The sequence below is a fragment of the Capricornis sumatraensis genome, chromosome 2 (genome assembly GCF_032405125.1).
Source record: "Capricornis sumatraensis isolate serow.1 chromosome 2, serow.2, whole genome shotgun sequence".
Taxonomy (NCBI): Eukaryota; Metazoa; Chordata; class Mammalia; order Artiodactyla; family Bovidae; genus Capricornis; species Capricornis sumatraensis.
In genome coordinates this window covers 93,633,701-93,657,557 of record NC_091070.1, presented here as the reverse complement: position 1 = coordinate 93,657,557, position 23,857 = coordinate 93,633,701, and the positions used below count along the sequence as shown (strand labels likewise).

The following is a 23,857-nucleotide window of genomic DNA, read 5'->3' as shown; positions in this document are numbered from 1 at the left end:
CCTCCTCGACACACCATTTCACCGTATCTCTATGAACTTACTACTGTACGTATCCCTTATTGAAATTATTTTAAAAAGTCGTTTGTGATGGTTGCCTACTTTTCCAATACGTGCATATACCATAATTTATCTCATGAGTCTTCTTATTAAGCATGTAACTTCCTTTCAATCTTTCATTGTTATAAATAACACAGCAATTAATATCTCCTGCTCCTGTTTAAAAATAAGTTAGCTTATCTGTTTTCCCTTATGCCTGTGGAGGACATATTTGCTTTCCTGTGTCTTTTCATTATGCAACTTTCTTCTCTCTATAACGTGCTTGAATTATATTTTTGAAATTTCTCATGGCTTCATCATCAGTCCTTCCAATGAACACCCAGGACTGACCTCCTTTAGGATGGACTGGTTGGATCTCCTTGCCTTGCAGTCCAAGAGACTCTCAAGAGTCTTCTCCAACACCACAGTTCAAAAGCATCAATTCTTCGGTGCTCAGCTTTCTTCACAGTCCAGCTCTCACATCCATATGACCAAACGGACCTTTGTTGGCAAAGTAATGTCTCTGCTTTTGAATATGCTATCTAGGTTGGTCATATCTTTCCTTCCAAGGAGTAAGCATCTTTTAATTTCATGGCTGCAATCACCATCTGCAGTGATTTTGGAGCCCCAAAAAATAGTCTGACACTGTTTCCCCATCTATTTGCCATGAAGTGATGGGACCAGATGCCATGATCTTCGTTTTCTGAATGTTGAGCTTTAAGCCAACTTTTTCACTCTCCTCTTTCACTTTCATCAAGAGGCTTTTTAGTTCTTTCTGCCATAAGGGTGGTGTCATCTGCATATCTGAGGTTACTGATATTTCTCCCAGCAATCTTGATTCCAGCTTGTGCTTCTTTCAGCCCAGTGTTTCTCAAGATGTACTCTGCATATAAGTTAAGTAAGTAGGGTGACAATATACAGCCTTGACGCACTCCCTTTCAACTTGGAACCAGTCTGTTGTTCCATGTCCAGTTCTAACTGTTGCTTCCTGACCTGCATACAGGTTTCTCAAGAGGCAGGTCAGGTGGTCTGGTATTCAAATAAGGAAAACAAACATACGCTTTCTCATTAATCACTTGTGATTAGAAAAGCTGGATTTAGAAAAGGCAGAGGAACCAAAGATCAAATTGCCCACATCCATTGGATCACTGAAAAAGCAAGAGAGTTCCAGAAAAACATCTATTTCTGCCTTATTGACTATGCCAAAGCCTTTGACTGTGTGGATCACAACAAACTGTGGAAAAATTCTTCAAGAGATGGGAAGCCACCTTACCTGCCTCCTGAGAAATCTATATGCAGATCAAGAAGCAACAGTTAGACATGGAGCAACAGGCTGGTTCCAAATTGGGAAAGGAGTAGGTCAAGGCGGTATGTTATCACCCTGCTTATAAGGCAGTCAGAAGCATAAACTCCCAGTTACACGATAAATGCGGAGAAGGCAATGGCACCCTACTCCAGAACTCTTGCCTGGAAAATCCCATGGATGGAGGAGCCTGGTCACTAAGAGTCAGACACGACTGAGCAACTTCACTTTCACTTTTCACCTTCATGCATTGGAGAAGGAAATGGCAAACCTACTCCAGTGTTCTTGCCTGGAGAATCCCCGGGACAGGGGAGCCTGGTGGGCTGCCGTCTATGGGGTCACACAGAGTCAGACACGATTGAAGCGACGCAGCAGCAGCAGTGTACATCATGAGAAATGCTGGACTGGATGAAGCACAAGTGGGAATCAAGATTGCCCGGAGAAATAATCAACAGTCTCAGATATGCAGATGACACCACACTTATGCAGAAAGTGAAGAATTAAAGAGCCTCTTGATGAAAGTGAAAGAGAAGAGTGAAAAGTTGGCTTAAAACAACATTCAGAAAACTAAGATCATGGCATCTGGTCCCATCACTTCAGAGCAAATATATGCGGAATCAGCCCAAGAATGTTTTGCGGGGCTCCAAAATCACTGCAGATGTTGACTGCAGCCATGAAATTAAAAGACGCTCACTCCTTGGAAGAAAAGATATAACCAACCTAGTACATATTACAAAGCAGAGACACTAACCTGGCCAGCAAACGTCCATCTAGTCAAACACATGCTTTCCCAATAATCATGTATAGGTGTGAGAATTGAACTATATCAGAAGGCTGAGCACTGAAAAATTGATGCTTTTTAACTATAGTGTTGGGAAAGGCTCTTGAGAGTCTCTTAGTAAGAAAACCTAACATCTTAAAAAAAGATCAGTCCTGAATTTTCACCGGAAGGGCCGGTGCTGAAATTGAAATTCCAATAATTTGGCCACATGATGCGAAGAACCGACTTTTTGACAAAACGAACTTACTAAATTAAAGATAATACTAGCATTCATTTTCACTTTAATCAGTGGGGAGTCTACCATAATCCCCCAAGACTAGGAAAAAATACACACCTTAACAAGCTTACTTTCACTCATTAACGAAGTGGATTAATCGTGTCCAACTCTTTGCAACCCCATGGAAGAGGATCCTCCTCATAGAAGATTTTCCAGGCAAAAGTACTGGAGTAGGCACCCGTTTCTTTCTCCAGAGAATCTTCCCCACCCCGAGATCAAACATAAGTCTCCCACGGTATAAACAGACACTTTATACTACACCATCTGACTAACTCTTCTAATGAGACATTACAGTTCTTTCATTAACTGGTATCAGTAGCCTTGTCGAAACAAGGCCTCAAAAAATTGGTTTAAGACTCAAGTTGTTCCTCTCCACGGAAATCTTTAGTAAAAGGCGAAAGATTTATACGGTCTGAAGAGAAACCAGAGTATAGTCTACAGCCGCCTAAGTCACAGCTCGGGTAACAGGAACTCCTACATCAGTGAGAGTGACTAGCTAACGCCGAGAGCCAGTGCCTGAACAAAAAATTCTAGATTACTCTGTAAACAAGGGTCTAATTTCAGAACACATAGGTAAAAGAAAATTTGAAGTTTTATAATTTTAAACTTGTACGGTGTGCCGGGCGCGGTGGGTATGCAAATAAGGCGAGTGGGCGGCCTTTCCGCCCGGGAAAGCTGTCTTCATGCAGCGCGCCTGTGTCGGCACTAGGGGGCGAAGCGGCGGGCGGGCGGGCTGGCATCGACACGCCGCACCAGGCGGAGACCGGCTCTCAGATGTTTTGTGTACGTGTATGTCCGAGTTTGATTTCTGTCACAGACTTTGCTTTTAAGTTGAAAAAGAAAAAAGAAAATAGCAAGTGATTGGCACCAAATTCATGAGCGTGGTTCCTCCCTTCGGTGGATTGAGGGTTTTCAAAGTTTGACAATTTCCTTTTTCTTGAACTGCGTGGTGGGCGCAAAGGTGTTTTGTCTGTACCGTGCACGTCCAAGATGTACACTCTGGAAGATTCTGCCGTTTGAGAAAAATTCATAGCCGTGTTCTGTTTAAAATTGGAGCTTTGGATGTTCCCGGGGGGTCCAGTGGTTTGGGCTCTAGCTTTCACTCCCTGCTGGTTCCTTTCCTGGAAGGGCAACTAAGATCCCTCAAACTGCGCAGGCCAAAAACAAAAAACGGCGCGGGAGGCTGGTGGGCTGCCGTCTATGGGGTCGCACAGAGTCAGACACGACTGAAGCGACTTAGCAGCAGCAGGGTTATTTTGACAAGTTACCAAGTTGAGTAAAAGTGTCACAAACAGCCATTAATTGGGCACCCAAAGCCCAACCTGACCATCCCTTCCCACGGACCCCAGAGAGGGTGTCCTGGAGGGCCTCCCAGGAGAGGAGGCCGGTGGAGACCAGCAGGAAGAGCCCCGGTGCCTCCTGGGCGTATGTTCCTCATGAAATTTCCCTTCACCCTGCTACCAGGAATTCAGAGCTGAATTCAGCAAAAGGGGAAAGCGCTGGGTCCCTACATAACTGGATTTTGAGAGAGAAAAAGAACATTCAGCAAAAAGCGCTGAAAGAGCAGTGCGTTGCTTCTGAAGTCATGGAACTGCTGTGAAAGGGAGCCGCTGGGTCAGTTCTCCCCAGACGAGAGGCAACAGGTACAGAGACATTACTTTGCCAACAAAGGTCCGTCTAGTCAAGGCTATGGTTTTTCCAGTGGTCATGTATGGATGTGAGAGTTGGACTGTGAAGATAGCTGAGCACCGAAGAATTGATGCTTTTGAACTGTGGTGTTGGAGAAGACTCTTGAGAGTCCCTTGGACTGCAAGGAGATTCAACCAGTCCATTCTGAAGGAGATCAGCCCTGGGTGTCCTTTGGAGGGAATGGTGCTAAAGCTGAAACTCCAGTACTTTGACCACCTCATGCAGAGAATTGACTCATTGAAAAAGACTCTGATGCTGGGACGGGTTGGGGGCAGGAGGAAACGGGGGATGACAGAGCCTTAGATGGCTGGATGGCATCACCGACTCGATGGATGTGAGTTTGAGTGAACTCTGGGAGTTGATGATGGACGGGGAGGCCTGGCGTGCTGCAATTCATGGGGTTGCAAAGAGTCGGATATGACTGAGCGACTGAAATGAACTGAACTGAACTGAACTGTGAGTGTGGACCACAGGTCCACAGAGGAAACTGTCTTCTCAGACCCTCATGTTCATTATCTCCAGCCTTCTGAACAAGGATGAGCGTGTGTTTTTTTTTTTTTTTTTTTTTTTTTTGCATTTGGACCTCTAGAGATTTCCTGTAAAGATTCCTTTAAACCAAGGGAAGTTCCTCTGTGTACGCAGCTGAAACCAACCTAATGCTGTACCACCAGACTTTGTAAATATCCAAAGATACATGAGTGGCCTCTGAGGCGGTTCCCTTTAGTGTCCCTCCCTCTCCAGACCTTTTGGTCTGAGTCCTTATTTTTGATCACTAGGTGGAAGTTAACATATAGAGTCAAAATACCTAGACTACTTAGCCCTTAACTTCTCCTGGCTGCTCTCATCTCTCCTCTGGAGGGGCCACATATTTTTTAGAGCTACAGAGTTGGGAGAAACCTCAATATATTTCCCAGTGCCCCTCATCTCTACCGTCCTACCCAATCTCTTCTGGGCCTACTTAAAGCCATTTGATTAATAAAAACCTCCTCCCTGTTCGGCTTTCCTTGTGAGCTTGTGGAGTTCCCTCCAAGGCTAATGAGAAGGATTAGTAACTCTGGGCAGGTGAACAGGCTCTCAGTCACTTTCTGTGGATAAGAAAGGGGGCAAGAAAGGCCGCTGTGAAGGTGGAGCAGGCTTTTCCATTCAGTGCATTTCATGAGCTCCACAGTACCTTTAAGCTAGTGCACGTGTGGTACCAACAATGAATGAGCGGACCCTGAGCTCTGGATCCCTGTTCCCACTGGCTTTGGCTAATATCCTTGACCCCGCTCACAGATCTCAGGAAAAGGACAGACTGTCTCTCCCGTGGACGAATCCGGGTTTCTTTAGGAATGGGACTCAGAGACTCCTCTCCCTAGGTGACCCTGGGGACTCATGATTTGCTCATTCTGCATATGGTTCTCATTGCAGCTTCGTTTTAGGATCTCTCAGCTGAACACCTGGCTCTTCACAGTCAGGGTTCATCAGTCTTTTCCCCAACAAATGGTCAGACTTGGAGGGAGAGGAGTGGGGCAGGGAAAACTCAGCCAGCTGAAGAGATAACAGACAGGAAGGCCGGCAGAAGCTGCAGAAGTGGGGAAGGCACCCCGTAAACCTGCTTTGGTCATTGAGCCGCCTCAGCCTGTCTGATCCTTCTCACACAAAGCTGTCTCCCATGAAAGCATCCAGAGCCCACTGAAAAGGAACAGTCCTGTGTCTCATACAAAACAGGCTATGAACACACATCTGCTGACTTGAATGGAATTCAGTTGTAGGCCACACTCCTAGTTAGTTTTAGCATGGATGAAACTGGAGTGTCTGACTTCTTCATCCTGACATTAAGTGCTGTTTGATGATGGTTGTCAGCCTGAGGAAACCAGACAGCGTTTCACCCTATAATAATTGTTATAACAGCTACCATTCAGTGAGCACTGACCTTGTGCCAGGCTCTTTGCTGAGTGCTCTGTAGTTATTAGGAGAAGGCAATGGCACACCCACTCCAGTACTTTTGCCTGGAAAATCCCATGGATGGAGGAGCCTGGTGGGCTGTGGTCCATGGGGTCGCTAAGAGTCAGATATGACTGAGCGACTTCACTTTCAGTCTTCACTTTCATGCATTGGAGAAGGAAATGGCAACCCACTCCAGTGTTCTTGCCTGGAGAATCCCGGGGACAGGGAGCCTGGTGGGCTGCCGTCTATGGGGTCGTACAGAGTTGGACACGACTGAAGCAACTTAGCAGCAGCAGCAGCTGTAGTCAAGCTCATTTAAGCATCCCGGCAATGGCTGCTTTGATGTTGCTACATGGGAATGGCTTAGGGTTGCTATCTGATTGCAAAGAGGTGAGAGAATGGCTTGCCATTTTGCTCACAGGCAGAGGTATCTGTACATAAGATTGAGGAAGTATGAAAATCATTTACATCAAAGAATGGAGATATTGCTGATAAAAAGAGACATGGAGGTCAAGACATCCCTCAAAATCATGCCTTGGTGCTACCATGACATAGGTTTTATTCTTTCCATTGCACAGAGGCAGACACTGAGGACTTCAGCAGTTGGAGGACTTGCTAAACCCACATATTTAATACATGCCCAGACCTCAGCCCAAGTCTGTCTGCCTCCAAGCTATAAAATGTATAGTTGCTCAGTCGTACTTAGAAGTGAAAGAAATTTATAGACTTCATTTGTCAAAAGCTTTTTTGTTATTATTTTTAAGATTGAGGTAAAAAAATGTGGAAGTTTCCTAAAAGAGATGAAATAAAACGAACATTCCTGATTAACTTCTAGAGAGTCTTCAGTGGAGAATGAAGTTCAACAGGCACAGTGAAGAGGAGGTCCCATTTGAAATCCAAATGCCAACCCCACAGAGGATACTGCCTTGTGAAAAGAGCCTAGAAAGGGCTACTCCCTAGCGCATGGGCAATGCCCACGGTCCTCCGAGAAGGGGGACAGTACAGTTTATTGACTGGAGTCACCAGATCTGAATTCAAACCTGACTCTGTCACCTTCCAGTTTGGAACCTCAGACCAGGTACTCAGTGTCTCTGAGCCTCGACTTCCTCAAATATAAATAAAAATATTTCTTCATTATAGGATTACTATGGAGATTAACAGTTTAAGTCACTCAGCAATGATTTGTTAAGCATCCCTATGTGCCAAGCTCTAGAGCTCTCACTGAGATAATGTGTGGACACAGCTTTCCTCTGGGCCAAGCACACTGACAAACATTCAGTAAGTGGTGCATAGTTGCTTCAGTCATGCCCAACTCTGCGACCCCACGGACTGTGTGCAGCCCACCAGGCTCCTCTGTCCATGGGGATTCTCCAGCAAGAATACTGGAGTGGGTTGCCATGCCCTCTCTAGGGGATCTTCCTGACCCAGGGATCAAACCTCCGCATCTCTTGTGTCTCCTGCATTGTAGGCAGGTTCTTTACCACTAGAGCACGGTAGCTGTTATTATTACCATGCTTCTTCTGAAAAGAAGAAAATAGAGACAAGTACGGTGCAAGTGCCGTGTACTCCATGGCTCATCGCAGCACCACCTTGGGTCAAGTACATTCCCAAGAGGCCAGTCCTCCAGAGTAAGATGCGGACGCCCACACAGGGTGGATCCTGCCCACCCCGTGGCCAGGATGAGGGAGTAGAGACTGCTCCTTCATTGCTTCCTGCCTTGCCCACATGCAGGGGCCGAGGCCACCGCCAGCACCGATCACTGCCTTCTGCTCTGTGGTCTGCCAGAGTGCGGGAGGAGTCAGCTGCAGGGCCGGTCCGTCTGTGCCGGCTGCTCTGGTAGTTGCAGCCGCGACAGGAAGACAGTGCAATTTAGTGGGGTTGAGACCCACAGCTAACACATCTCATCAGGCTGGCCCAGGTCTTGCAGGTACCGATTTTGAATGAGTTGGTCCACGATGCTCACGCTATTGCTCTGAGCGGCAGAGTGGGCGGCATTCATGCCATCCTAAAGAGAGCCAGGGGAGGGGCAGTCATACTCTGCAGCCTTCCCCCTCCTGCGCTGTGAGAGAGGGCGTGCGTCCTGGTGTGATCCACATACCTGCCTGCCTCTCGGCTCTCTGGTCCGCTCCAGCTCGAGTCAACATGAGCACGCTCTCGAGACTTCCAGGCCAGGCTGCAAGGTGAAGTACTGTCAAGCCGTGCTTCCTGAAGAAAAGAGAGGAAAGGAACCCATCACTTGAGTGAGCCACCACATTATCTCAACCAACAAAAGCCAGGTGAACACCTAACTGCTGAAGATCAAGAAATGAGAGGGTTCAGTATTCAGCAAAAGTGATATTTCAATTCTATGGGGAAAATGAACACATTTAAAAGTAATACAGGTACAAGTGATTCATCATCTGGAAAAAAACAAAATTAAATCCTGTATCATATCATACATACAAAAACAGCAGACAAACAATAAACATACTAGAAGAAAATTTAGATGATAATGTATAGTGTTTTGATTCAAAAGTTATAAAAGGAACAAGTTGATAAGCAAAGTCAGTAAACAAATGATAGATTTTTAAAATGTAGCCTAATGCAGATAGTTACTTTCTGTAATATATGAAGTATCCTTGCAAATCAACAAGGACCAAAAAAGGTACTCTATTAAGATATTAGTGGAAATGAAACTATTTCAGTTTAAACAATCTGGCAATATCTATTGCAAGTTTAAATACAACCAGCAATCCCACTCCTGGGACTCTATCCTGTGAAAATAAATTTCTGGACTTAATGTTATCTAAACAAGGTTATTAATTGCAATCCTTAAAACTGACAACAAGGTAAGTAAATGTCCATCTATATGGGAATACTGAAGAAATCAGGGAACAGTCACACCGCATCATGTAGGCATTAAAAGTAATTAATTAGGGCTATAAACAGTTGGAGAGATTTCCACTAGGTGGCTAGTAAATGTGGGAAATAAGATGCAGAGAAAATAGAATACAATCCCATTCTGTATGAAACAAGCAATGACCAAAAACACTCACATGTGTTTATGCATGTATCTATATCTACTGTACGTGGGTAAGCAGGGGAAGATAGCAATGTGGATATGATTATATGAGCAAGAGGAAAGCACAGAATAAACACACAGGTCCTACATTACTAAATGTAGTTACTGGAGAAGAGGAAGCTACGCCAAAAAAGGAAACCCAGAGAAGACTGAAGTGTTAAAAGAATCTACTTATGTATAAACTATTTAAAATACACTCTATATAAAACCATGTAAGTGTGTGTATGCACATACATGTGCATAAGAGAGGCTGAGATTCTGCTCAAGACCTACTGACCCGCAGTGATGCTGGGACACTCAGACTTGTACACCAGATGAGCAGGCAGGAAGCGGGAAAGGAACTAGCTAGCAGTTAGCACTGGTTATCTCAGGAGGAGGGGATGAAGGGCTGTGACTTGGGGAAAACTGAGACCTGAGCCCCAGGCCCCAAGTTTAAGAAGTCCACAGAGCAGACATTACGAGCGTGATCTGTAGACTGAAACTGACCTCAGACTCTGTCTCTACCACTTCCAAGGTTGCAGTCTTGCTCAGCCTAGCTAACCCTAAGCCTCAGGATCCTTACCTGTGAGTTCATGTGTCTGCTTCTCTATTTCCTTTGACCCCTGTCAAAAAATCTATGAATAAGGTCTAAGGATCTTATAATGTGGTGACTCTAGTTGATAAGACTTTTATACAAGTGACATTTGCTAAGTGCATAGAATTTACATGTTCTCACCAAAAAAAGAAATGAGATGATGAGTGTGTTAAGTAACTAGATGGGAGGAATCTTTTCACAATGTATACACACACTGAATTGTCACTATGTACAGTTTAAATGTATCACAATTTCATTTTTCAACTATACCTCAACAAAGCTGAAAAAAAAATCTTAAATAAATCTCTTTTAAAATGAAGGCAAACAACAATAAAAACAAGACAACTCACAGGGTTTATAGGGGAAATGAGACAGGTACCCAACACTCACAAACTCTGTCATTGAAACATTTTCATTTTTAAAAAATATAGGCTCCTGCTCTGGACTGAATGTTTGTGTCCCTCAATAACTCATATGTTAAGTCCAATCCCCAATGTGATGGATTTGAAAATCATGCCTTTGGGAGCTAATTAGGTCAAGAGAGTGGAACCCTGATGAACGGGATTAGTGGCCTTATAAACAGACACAGAGCTTGACTCCTCACTCTGCTCTCCACTGAGTGAATAAAACCAGAAGTGGCTCTCACGAGACACTGGAAGTGCTACCATCTTGATCTTGGACTCTGCAGTTTCCAGGTCTGTGAGAAATAGATGTTTGTTGTGGAAACCACCCAGCCTATGGTATATTTCTTACATCAGCCCAAACAAAAACAGACCCTAATAAAAACAGTAGTGCAATTATACGTTAAATGGTTAAGTATGTAATCCGATAAACATGGTACTACATATTAAAAAAATCATCTGTAATGTCTGTAAATGTGCCGTCCAAATAGTAAGCCTATAGTGGACTTTGGACTCAGAGGGAGAGGGAGAGGGTGGGATGATTTAGGAGAATGGCATTGAAACATGTATACTATCATGTAAGAATCGAATTGCCAGTCTATGTCCGATGCAGGATACTGCATGCTTGGGGCTGGTGCACGGGGATGACCCAGAGAGATGTTATGGGGAGGGAGGTGGGAGGGGGGTTCATGTTTGGGAACGCATGTACACCCGTGGTGGATTCATGTCAATGTATGGCAAAACCAATACAGTATTGTAAAGTAAAATAAAGTAAAAATAAAAATTAAAAAAAAAAGTAAGCCTTCTCAGAACATCTTATTTGCCTCTTGTGATCAATTGTATATGTGAACCTGGAGGACAGTTTGATAAGCGTATAGCATACAAATCAATAAACAAGGAATGAGGTTCTGTGGGGGCCTTCCATTCTGAAGTGCATACGCCTTTAGCAGTAATTTGGGCTGCCACTGAAACTGCATTAATGTCTTCTCTTATTTTCAGTAAAGTTCAGGTATGGAGAAGCCAAAAAAAAAAAAGAACACTCCCCAGATTACTGAGATGTATGCTGGGAAATAAGCAGGGTGACAATACACAGCCTTGACGGACTCCTTTTCCTACTTGGAACCAGTCTGTTGTTCCATGTCCAGTTCTAACTTCCTGATCTGTATGCTTCCTGACCTGCATACAGATTTCTCAAGAGACAGGTCAGGTGGTCTGGTATTCCCATCTCTTTGAGAATTTTCCACAGTTTGTGGTGATCCACACAGTCAAAGGCTTTGGCATAGTCAATAAAGCAGAAGTAGATGTTTTTCTGGAACTTTCTTGCTTTTTCGATGATCCAGTGGATGTTTGGATTTGACCTCTGGTTCCTCTGCCTTTTCTAAATCCAGCTTGAACATCTAGAAGTTCATGGTTCATGTACTATTGAAGCCTAGCTTGAAGAATTTTGAGCATTGCTTTACTACCGTGTGAGATGAGTGCAATTGTGGGTAGTTTAAGCACAAGCTGGAATTGAGATTGCTGGGAGAAATATCAATAACCTCATATCTGCAGATGACACCACCCTTATGGCAGAAAGTGAAGAGGAACTAAAGAGCCTCTTTATGGAAGTGAAAGAGGAGAGTGAAAAAGTGGGCTCTAAAATCACTACAGATGGTGATTGCAGCCATGAAATAAAAGACACTTTCTCCTTGGAAAAAAAGTTATGACCAACCTAGACAGCATATTAAAAAGCAGAGACGTTACTTTGCCAACAAAGGTCTGTCTAGTCAAGGCTATGGTTTTTTCAGTAGTCATGTACTGATGTGAGAGTTGGACTATAAAGAAAGCTGAACGCCTAAGAATTGATGCTTTTGAACTGTAGTGTTGGAGAAGACTCTTGAGAGTCCCTTGGGCTGCAAGGAGATCCAACCAGTCCATCCTAAAAGAAATCAGTCCTGAATATTCACTGGAAGGACTGATGTTGAGGCTGAAGCTCCAATACTTTGGCCACCTGATGTGGAGAACTGACTCACTGGAAAAGATCCTCATGTTGGGAAAGATTGAAGGCAGGAGGAGAAGGGGATGACAGAGGATGAGATGGTTGGATGGCATCACCAACTCGATGGACATGAGTTTGAGCAAGCTCCAGGGTTCCTGATGGACAGGGAGGCCTGGCATGCTGCAGTCCACGGGGTCACAAAGAATCAGACACAACTGAGCGACTGAACGGAACTGAAAGCAGCCTTGAGAGTAGATGTTTGTATTATCCTCTGAGCACCACCTGCCCTCCACCTGGGAGCCTTTGTCCACATCTGGAGTCAGAAATTCCACTTACCTTGTTGGCCTCTTCCCCAGACTTGGAGCTGCTGCCCACATTGAACCAGAGTCCTCATCTCTGGCTTATGCAACTGATCCTCTGGGCAGCCATTTTATCCTTACAAATGCATGCTACTGGACATAAGGTCAACATGGGCAATAAGAAAAAGCCTAAGTCCTACTGGTATTGAAGAAACAGTTTTGTCACCAAATACAAAGAGCACATGACATGCATATTCTTTAAAGAGATCTTTCCAAAATGAATACTGTCAACGGAAACAGTTTGTGTGTGTGTGGAGAAAGAGAACCCAAGTGACCAGATTTCCCCCTTACAATAGTTATGCTCTAATCTGAGCGCCGAAGAATTGAAGCTTTTGAACTGTGGTGTTGAAGAAGACTCTTGAGAGTCCCCTGGACTCAAGGAGATCCAACCAGTCCATCCTAAAGGAGATCAGTCCAGAATGTTCATTGGAAGGACTGATGCTGAAGCTGAAACTCCAATACTTGGCCACCCGATGTGAAGAGCTGCTCATTTGAAAAGACCCTGATGCTGGGAAAGATTGAAGGCAGGAGGAGAAGGGGGTGACAGAGGATGAGATGGTTGGATGGCATCAGCAACTCAACGGACATGAGTTTGAGTCAACTCTGGGAGGCCTGGCGTGCTACAGTCCATGGAGTCGCAAAGAGTCGTTCATGACTGAGCGACTGATCTCAACTGAACTGGATCCATTCTGCCACATGATGGGCTTACTGCATCAGCAATATCCACCCTGACCTTGTGATTAAGCAAGAAATCCACAGCAGATAAACGATTTGTCCCCACTGCAAAATGCAAGGCTGTGAGGTTCATCTGAGGAAACATAATTTCTGTCTTCAGGTATCTGATTACTATTTTGCCTTCTTAAGATTCCTGGTTCTTGAAATGGCCATAATTTTTTTTTAACCTGGTGTTTGTGTTTTGATTATCTACTCTTTGCCTTGTCTTTAAAAGCAGTGAGAACTGTGTCCAGCATAATCTTACATTTCTCTACTAATAGATAACATCAGAGAATTTAGCAACCAACTGGAGTGTATACAGCAAGCTGAAATCCACTGCATAACCTATGACTGATTGTAACAATATAATAGATTTCAACTAGAGTGTAGCAGCTGTATTTTTCCTATGTGCAATCATTAATAATGGTAGAATATATTGATAATGCATAACAAAAATTCTCCTAGTTCAGTCCATGTGTGGCTCTTTCCCCTGTAGTTTTTTGGACTGTAAATTGTATTGAGTCAAACAAATCAAGAAAGAGAAAGAAAGAAACAAAAAGAAAGAAGGGAGGGAGAGAAGGAAGGAAAGAAGGAAAGACACACACAGAAGAAAAAAAGCATGACTATCTTTTGCTTCAAAGGAAAGCCAACTCGGTGCTTCCAGGATGTCTGGAGACAGTCTGCTGTGCTTCAGACAAAGGATGTTTTGCTTGTAAGGAAAGCACATGTCATATTTCCCACATTCTGGACATTGATTTTGCCTCCAAAGAATTTACTATCCTTTGCTTCTCATTAATAAATTATTGCAAAAAATATGAGAACTGTTTAAACATCTGATTTGCTTAGTAGCTAAATCGGTGATAAACTAGGTTTGACAAAACATGAGCTACCCTTGCTATTGTTTGCAGTCTAGAGCTATATTCTAGGATGTCCAGTTTGGGCTTAGAAACTCCCCTTTACCTTTATTTGTGAATAAGGATACAAACCAAAATAGCATCCAAGATAAGTCAGTAAAACCACTTCCACTTTCTTTTCATCTTTGTCATCACCGATTTTAAAGAACTCTACAAGCAACCATGTCAGCAATCTGCTGGAAACAGGACTAAAAAAGATGTCACTAGAAACTATAATATAATTCACCAGGAGTTTATGATAACTTGCTACACTGGCTGTTAGTTTTAGTGTATTAAGTACTTTTATATAAAAGTATGGTTTAGGATCCTAGAAAGTTATGTGGAAAAATTTTCAAAGGGTTATTGAAAGGTACATGAAAGGTACATTGGAGGATCTATGTCCTGCTGTTTAGAAAAATGATTATTGCTTTACTTATTCAACAGTTAATCTAGGTATTACCTTCAAAGATCCTTATTTCTTATGCTCCCTTCCTTTCTTGTTTCCTTTCCTCTTTTTTGTTCCCAAAATTGTTCTGCTGCAAAAATTTGCCATTTTCCTACTCTTTCTAGGATGTCTATGTCTAATGAACAGGATATTCACACATAACATAGTCAGCAAAGCAGAAATAGATGTTTTTCTGGAACTCTCTTGGTTTTCCTATGATCCAATGGATGTTGGCAATTTGATCTCTGGTTCCTCTGCCTTTTCTAAATCCAGCTTGAATATCTGGAAGTTCACGGTTCATTTGCTGTTCAAGCCTAGCTTGGAGTATTTTGAGAATTACTTTCCTAGCCTGTGAGATGAGTGCAACAACCATTCTTTGGCATTGCCTTTCTTTGGGACTGGAATGAAAACTGACCTTTTCCAGTCCTGTGGCCACTGCTGAGGTTTCCAAATTTGCTGGCATATTGAGTGCAGCACTTTCACAGCAGCATCTTTTAGGATTTGAAATAGCTCAGCTGGAATTCCATTACCTCCTCTAGTTTTGTTCATAATGATGCTTCCTAAGGCCCACTTGCATTCCAGGATGGCTGGCTCTAGGTGAGTGATCATACCATCTTGATTAACTGGGTTTTGAAGATCATTTTTGAACAGTTCTTCTGTGTAGTCTATCCTTTGTGAAATGGGCCTAAATTGGACAAACCTTGTATCTTGATATTAACATCCCAATTTTAATTGAGATAAGTTGTTAATAATTTTTATTCTCAACAATAAAATATATATTAAAAAAATATTTATTTTTCCAAAAAGATGATAAATTCACATGGCCCAAGAATTTACAAATTAGTAAATGTTTTCCAGTAAACATTTCCCGTTCACCCCTACCCTCTATTGTCTGGCTCTCATGCTATCCTTGCCATACATATCCATTATTATAAATTTCTTCTCTTCTTTCCAGAGCTTCTTCATGTATAAACAGCAAACATAAATATATTATACCCTTAGTCTATTCCTCCATCCTTTTTATACAATAAATAGTATATACCTATATTGAGTGCTGCACTCAATATGCCAGGAAATTTGGAAAATTCAGCAGTGGCCACAGGATTGGAAAACATCAGTTCTCATTTCAATCCCAAAGAAGGACAATGCCAAAGAATGTTCAAACTACCACACAATTGCACTCATCTCACATGCTAGGAAAAGTAGTGCTCAAAATTCTCCAAGCTAGGCTTCAACAGCATGTGAACTGAGAACTTCCAGATGTTCAAACTGGATTTAGAAAAAGCAGAGGAACCAGAGATCAAATTGCCAACATCCACTGGATCATAGGAAATGCAAGAGAATTCCAGTAGAGCATCTACTCTGCTTTATTGACTATGCCAAAGCCTTTGACTGTGTGGATCACAATAAACTGCGGAAAATTCTGAAAGAGATGGGAATACCAGACCACCTGACCTGCCTCTTGAGAAATCTGTATGCAGGTCAGGAAGCAACAGTTAGAACTGGACATGGAACAACAGACTGGTTCAAAATCGGGAAAGGAGTATGTCAAGGCTGTATATTGTCACCCTGCTTATTTAATTTATATGCAGAGTACATTATGTGAAATGTTGGGCTGGATGAAGCACAAACTGGAATCAAGGTTGCTGGGAGAAATATCATTAACCTCAGATGTGCAGATGACACCACCCTTAGGGCAGACAGCAGAGGAACTAAAGAGCGTCTTGATGAAAGTGAAAGAGGAGAGTGAAAAAGTTGGCTTAAAACTCAACGTTCAAAAAATGAACATCACGGCATCTGGTCCCATCATTTCATGGCAAATAGATGGGGATACAGTGGAAACTGTGACAGTTTATTTTCTTGAGCTTCAAAATCACTGCAGATGGTGACTGTAGCCATGAAATTAAAAGACGCTTGCTCCTTGAAAGAAAAGTTATGACCAACCTAGATAGCATATTCAAAACCAGAGACATTACTTTGCCTACAAAGGTCCATCTTGTCAAAGCTATGGTTTTTCCAGTAGTCATGTATGGATGTGAAAGTTGGACTGTAAAGAAGGCTGAGCACCAAAGAATTTATGCTTTTAAACTGTGGTGCTGGAGAAGACTCTTGAGAGTCCCTCGGGCTGTGAGGAGATCTAAACAGTCCCTCCTAAAGGAAATCAACCTGAATATTAATTGGAAGGACTGATGCTGAGGCTGAAGCTCTAATTCTCTGGCCACCTGATGCAAGGAGCTGACTCATTGGAAAAGACCCTGGTGCTGGGGAAGATTGCAGGAAGGAGGAGAAGGGGATGACAGAGGATGAGATGGTTGGATGGCATCACTGACACAATGGGCATGAGTTTGTGCAAGCTCTGGAAGATGGTTAAGGACAGGGAAGCCTGGTGTGCTGCAGTCCATTCGTTGCAAAGAGTCGAACATGACTGGGACTGAACGTCAGCACATTTTCCTATATTTAGCATTTTTCCCTTACCAGTATAAAGCAGTTTCCTTTATATATAAGTATATAAGCACACGGAGAGAGTTTCTTCTTTTGTTACAGTTACATAATGGACTGTGGTGAGAACATAACATAATTTGTTTAGTTTCCAACTAATGGGCACTTAAATTATCCTTGTATGCTTATGATAGGTCACTTCAGTTGTGTCCAACTCTATGCAACCCTATCGTCTATAGCCCACCAAGCTCCTCTGTCCATAGAATTCTCAAGGCAAGAATACTGGAGTGGGTTGCCATGCCCTCCTCAGGGCATCTTCCCAACCCACCCAGGGACTGAACCCATATCTCCTATGACTCCTGCGTTGGCAGGCGGGCTCTTTACCACTAGCATTACCTGCTGAGAAGGCAATGGCACCCCACTCCAATACTCTTGCCTGGAAAATCCTATGGACGGAGGAGCCTGGTGGGCTGCAGTCCATGGGGTTGCTGAGGGTCGGACATGACTGAGTGACTTCCCTTTCACTTTTCACTTTGATGCATTGGAGAAGGAAATGGCAACCCACTCCAGTGTTCTTGCCTGGAGAATCCCAGGGACGGGGGAGCCTGGTGGGCTGCCGTCTCTGGGGTCGCACAGAGTCAGACACGACTGAAGCGACTTAGCAGCAGCGGTAGCATTACCTGGGAAGCTCAAATTATTCTTAACCCTTTGCTATTATAAACAGAACTACAATGAATAAATTTATATGTGTCTAAACTTGCTTTTAAATTTTATTGATATTTTAATTGTAAAATATATTCAATATAAGATGTACATCTTAACCATTTTAATTTTCTTATTTTATTTTTTTAAAAATTTATTTAGCTATTTATTGGCCTCACTGTGCAGCATGTCAGATCTTAGTTCCCTGAACAAGGATCAAATCTACACTCCCTACATTGGTAGCATGGAATCTTTACCACCAGACCATCAGGGAAGTCCCCATTAACCATTTTTAAATGTCCAGTTCTATAGTGTTAAGAACATTCACTTTGTTATATAGGCAACCTCCAGAATGTTTTCATCTTACAAAACTGAAACTCTATAAACTATAACATTCATTTCTTCCTCTTCTAGCCCCTTTCTTCCTCCCGTCTCTGAATTTGACTGCTCTGGGTACCTCATCTATGTGGAATCATATGATATATTCCCTTTTGTGATTGAGTACTCAAGGCTCAACCAAGTTGCAACATGTATCAGAATTTCCTTCCTTTTTAAGGTCGAATAAGATTCCCTTGTAAAGATACCACCTTTTGCTCATCCGTGAGTGGACATTTGGGTTGCTTGCACCATTAAGCCGTATTATATATTTGTTTTTAAAGATGGACAGCTTTATTTCTTGCATGTGATGCAATTCTGCAGGCTCAACCATGGAGGGGCTTGGGTGACCAGCTGTTAGTCCCAGCTTTCCTGAAAAGATATAAAAGAAGACATTGTATGGCAGCTCTGCTAGGTACTCACACTCACATCTTTGTTCCAATTCTTGCTTCTCTTCTGCGAGGTGGATGAAATTATCCCAGTTTTTATGAGAAGACTTGGGAGGCTTTTGATGACATCAGGGCCATTGTAAGAGGCACGGCTGAGCAGCAAAGCCAAAGCTACTGGCTGCTTGGCTCCCCAGCACTTCTAGAAGTTGCAGTTTTTCCTTGCAGATCTTTACCCTCACTGGTCACGAGCTCAGGGCATCCCTAATTCCCATTGCAAGCCTGAATCCTCCCTAGTCCATTTTAGGACCACACATTTCATGTTTGTGGATTCTGAAGTGGTGAAATATTATTTTACTTCTCTCTGTATGTTAGTTTTCTTTTTCTGAACATAAAAGCAATACAGTTTAGAAAACATGTTTGTTTCAGTTTGTAACAAACTAGGGAGGAAAACAAAACCAGCCATATTTCCATCACTTAGGTGAAATTCCACCAGTGGTGGCTCATTAAATTCCATTAACATTTAGTGTTAGTATTGGTTTGGCCAAAAAGTTCAATTAGATTTTTCTGTCACGATATCTTACAGAAAACCCAAAGGAACTTTTGTCCAGCCCGATATTAACATTTAGCATTAGTAGCTTCTTGTGCTTTCTTTTTGTACTTTATTTTATTTTTTCGTTAACAACACCTCCAGGCCAGTCTGGTGAGTAGAGAATCCATAGCATTGGGCAGGGAACTTACGTTGGGCCCCTAATGCCAGTGGATTGAATATTCCAGTGAACATGTCTCTGCTACAGCTCGAGTCTCTTTTCAAAACAAAAGCCACAGTTGCCTGGGCCTCCTGATCTGTTTTCCAGACTTCCTTTCTCCTCCTCCCTCTTTTCTCATCGGGTCTGGTGCCTAGGTGGCATCCAGGACGTATATAATTAATGATAAAAACTCTCTTTTCTCCCTGTTCCCACGATTTTTACTAAAAATAAGTGACTGTTTCTGAGACTGAATGAAGGTCTGGTCTGGCCCTAGTAGCTCAGATGGTAAAGAATCTTCCTGCAATGCAGGAGACCTGGGTTCGATCCCTGGGTCAGGAAGATAATGGCTATCCATTCCAGTGTTCTTGCCTGGTCTATCCTGTGGATAGAGGAGCCTGGTAGGCTACAGTCCGTGGGGTCACAAAGAGTCGGACACGACTGAGTGACTAACACACACATACACTGGATGGGAAAGAAGGAGCCAAGTTTTGGGGTAAAGTTGACTTTCCTTGTCCTCTCAGCCTCTGGTGTCACAAAGCTCCCAGAGGGCCACGCACCCTCAATAGCACAAGTATCTGCATTTCTACTCCAGCCATGCTCCCTGCAAAGGTTTTCCTATGAGCTTGAAACCTCTGGCTCTCAGAATGCTGCCTTCCCCGAATAGGCTCATTATGGTGATTCAGACGGCTTTACAAGCCAGAATTTAGATAGCATACAATTAGACGCGTGCTAAATGCCTGCAGAATGAAGTTCTTCTTAATTTCATTACTATCTCTTTTGATTAGAAGCTGATTACTTTCAGCTCTAATTTTCAGGTTCACCTGGGTCTCAGTGTCTGGACTAGCAGAAAAATCATTTGAATTGGTGGGAGGTGCATTTCACAAATACTCAGTCGTGTGAGAGACTTATCAGGATAAGTTTCTGGATCTCTAAGCATAGAAACATGGGTTTCTGAGGTTGGAACTTCTTCTGAGGTTATTTCTTTTCTTTCTTTCTTTCTTCTTTTTTTTTTTAAGGAAAAATATTTATTTATTTGGCTGTTCTGGGTCTTTGTGTGGCCTGTGGGATCTAGTTCCCTGACCAGGGATCAAACCTAGGCCTTCTGCACTGGGGACAGGGAGTCTTAGCCTCAGAACATCCAGGGAAGTCCCTTCTGAGGTTCTTTCTGACCGTTCATTTTAATCACCTTCAGGATCTCGGAGCAGATTTTGCATGGGTCCTTTGGAAAGCAAATGAGAACCAGCATCTTTTGCTTGGGGACAGTATAGATGTGTGGCTTGTGCACTGCACAAAGTCTTGGGGAACTTTGAACTATACCCGCCTTGACAAAGGTATGCCATTTGTAGTTTATATGAGGCGCCCTATGGACTCCAACGATTTATGCCCCCAGATTACGGCTAAAACAGCCTTTATTGCTCATTCCAAGGGCTTCCCAGGTGGCGCTGTAGTAAAGAATCCACGTGCCAGTGCAGGAGACGCAGGAGATGGGGCTTTGATATCTACGTCGGGAAGATCCCCTGGAGGAGGGCATGGCAACCCACTCCAGTATTCTTGCCTGGAAAACTCCATGGACAGAGGAGACTGGCAGGCTACAGTCCATAGAGTCTCAAAGAACCCAACATGACTGAGCAACTGAGCATGCATGAATGATTTGGTTAAGATTCCAACCCCTCATCTTTGTTTAAAGGTGGTATGATATAATAGAAAAATCTCTGGATAGGCGTCCAGGAAGTTGAATTCTACATTGTATTAGTGCTACCATTATTAATATTTATTCTGAGTAAAATTCATCCCTCTTCTGTTTTATTACTCCACCCTTCTCAATAGATGGCCTTTACTTGCTGATTTAACGTGGCTCTTTGGGCTCCTGCCGTCATGTCAGCATTCCTCTTGGGGAGGAGGAGGGAAGGAAGGGGAGTGACATCCCTCTTCTCTTTAAGGATAATTCCCAGAAGTTGCATGTGCCGCCTCATTTACACGCCACTGGCCAGTACGTAGTTCACACAGGGAAATACTCGGGTGGCCAAATGCCCAGCTAAAATCAGGAGATCTCTTTCAGAAGAAAGGAGGAAAGGCAGTTTGGTGGGGGAAGTAGGCATGGGATATTAGCTAAAGTCTGTGCCACAGGTGGAGTTAGCTTTTGGAGGAGAAATGTGTGTGATCACATTATTTGCCGAGGACTTCCCAGTGCAGTGAGCCGGAGTGACCCCTGCCAATCTTAGAGAAATGCTTGGGTTCTCATTGATAGCATGTGTATAAAAAATATCACCTGTTGATGGTGGGTCCCTAGGCCACAATCCTTTCTCTTGCCCCATTGACACAGCTCCTGACACTACCAACATCTGGCATCTCTTAGACCATTACCATGTGCCACAAGCAGTTCTAAGGTACAATATGTATTATCACACTTGCCCCTCACCACTACACAGAGGGGAAGTTATTGAGACCCAGGGAAGCTGAGGACTGGCCCACATTTTCCCTGCAAGGAAGCAATAGTGGTGGTGTAGTTGCTAAGTCATGTCCGACTCTTGCAACCCCATAGACTGTAGCCCGCCAGGCTATTTGTCCATAGGATTTTCCAGGCAAGAATACTGGAGTGGATTGTTGCAGTTCAGTTCAGTTCAGTCGCTCAGTTATGTCCGACTCTTGTGACTCCATGGAGTGCAGCGTGCCAGGCCTCCCTGTCCATCACCAACTTCCAGAGCCTACTTAAACTCATGTCCATTGAGTCAGTGATGCCATCCAACCATCTCATCCTCTGTCTTCCCCTTCTCCTCCCACCTTAAGTCTTTTCCAGCATCAGGGTCTTTTCCAATGAGTCAGCTCTTCGCATCAGGTGGCCAAAGTTTTGGAATTTCAGCTTCAACATCAGTCCTTCCAATGAGTATTCAGGACTGATTTCCTTTAGGATTGACTGGTTGGATCTCCTTGCAGTCCAAGGGACTCTCAAGAGTCTTCTCCAACACCACAGTTCAAAAGCATCAGTTCTTCGGCGCTCAGCCTTAGGGCAGACTGCCCTGGCTGTGGCCGCAAGGAGCAGCAGCAGCCTCTGCACGGCTGTGCTCACCGCAGCTGAGAGGCACCACGCCTAGGGAGAAGTAAGGAAGGCTCAGGTCAGCTCAGCGGAGGCGTCTTCTACAGCCCCACCTTCTGACGGGGCAGGGGGGTCTGTGTGAGTCTTTTTTTCTGCTTTAGTGGCCAGGGCCCTGGGAGTGTGGGTTCACTGTCTCTCGTCCTGTGCTGTCCCACCCATGGCATGAACAGCTGAGTCTCTTCATCCTTTGTTAGTACCAGTGGTGGGAACAGAGGTGTGGAGCTCAGTGGGGCCAAGCAGGCCAGTCTACTTTGGCTCTGAGGAGCCCAGCGTGAGCACCCAGCAGGGGGACTGCTGGCTGTGCCTGCTGCCACAAAGTCTCTGGCTATATATGGTTCCTTCTGGAAGTTCCCAGACTCCCATTCTACTAAGGGGTCAGATGTCATTCAGATGGGTTAGTTGCTCAGTCATGTCTTACTCTTTGTGACCCCAAGGACTGCGGCCCGCCAGGCTCCTCTGTCCATGGGATTCTCCAGGCAAGAATATTGGTGTGGGTTGCCATTCCCTTCTCCAGAGGGTCTTCTTGACCCAGAGATCGAATCCACGTCTCCTCCATTGCAAGTGGACTCTTTACCATCTGAGCCATCAGGGAATGAGCCAACAGTCCTGGTAGGGAAGTTCATATTTAGTTTTTGTATCTTTGTCTTTTATTTGGCTGCATTATTTAAATTTCAGAAAGCATTAAAGCAACAGAAATTCTAAGTGTGGCTTTAAGTCCCACGTTATTTGGACACAATTTTTCTTCCTCTTTTTAACTATAAGCCCACAAAGAATGAACACCCAAAGATGGCAAACCAGGTAGGTTTGTGTGAGTTACTTTTTACAAAACAGTTAAAATACTTTCAAACAAGTATTTACTCTAGCATTGATGAACTATACTACTGAGGATATATGCATTCTAGTAAGAAACCAATAATGAAAATGATATGACCATTAGTAAAGCCCAGTCCAATTCACGTCTCAAATGTTTGACATTTTTATGTGCTGCACAGAAATGGTGAAGTTTTGTTAGGTGGGGATAGAAGAGCTGAAATAGCAGCCAGTGATTATTCAGATACCTTACGAACCCTACGTTAAAAGTTCTTAAAATCAAATCTTTTGCTTTGTATTTTTATTAGATATTATTCTTATTTAGAGTTTTGCAGTTTGCAACATACCCCTGTGCTGGCTGTTCAGTACTCAAGTATTCTGCAATGGTCATGCAAACCTTGTTCATCTTGAGAATACAAAAACTGGTCTCCAGGACATTCCTCTGCCTTCTTGCATCAGTATTCCCTCTGATAGCTGCCACTCATGCAGCATCTCAATAGAATTCCCACCCCTCACTCCACCAAGATTCAATTCCTTTGGGCAGGAATTTCATTACTATACAACCACCCTCCACTGTCCTAGACTGAATCCCTGGTCCAATAGGCTGGAGCCAGAATTTAGGCCCTACTCCCTCTTTCCCTGAAGAATCTCACGCCCAGATTGATGTCTAATTTGCTAATGCTGAGAAATGTCCCCTTAAAGCCTTTTAAGGCAAAATGCACTGATTTGCCTCTTTGCTCACAGTACTGTTTAATTGGCTCAATAATCCTGGTACATTGGGATTATTTCAGAGTCCACTCTGTCCTCCCCAGACTTTTCTTATTTGCCTCTAAGACAAAACAAACTTGACAAAGTTGACAAT

The 23,857-nt window shown here is 43.5% G+C and overlaps 1 non-coding gene across 1 annotated transcript; it reads right to left on the bottom strand.

The window, feature by feature from the left end:
• Positions 1–2,714: 2,714 nt before the first annotated feature.
• Positions 2,715–2,829, bottom strand: LOC138074619 (U5 spliceosomal RNA). Its single transcript, XR_011144453.1, has one exon. It is a non-coding gene; the product is annotated as a U5 spliceosomal RNA (small nuclear RNA).
• Positions 2,830–23,857: the final 21,028 nt, after the last annotated feature.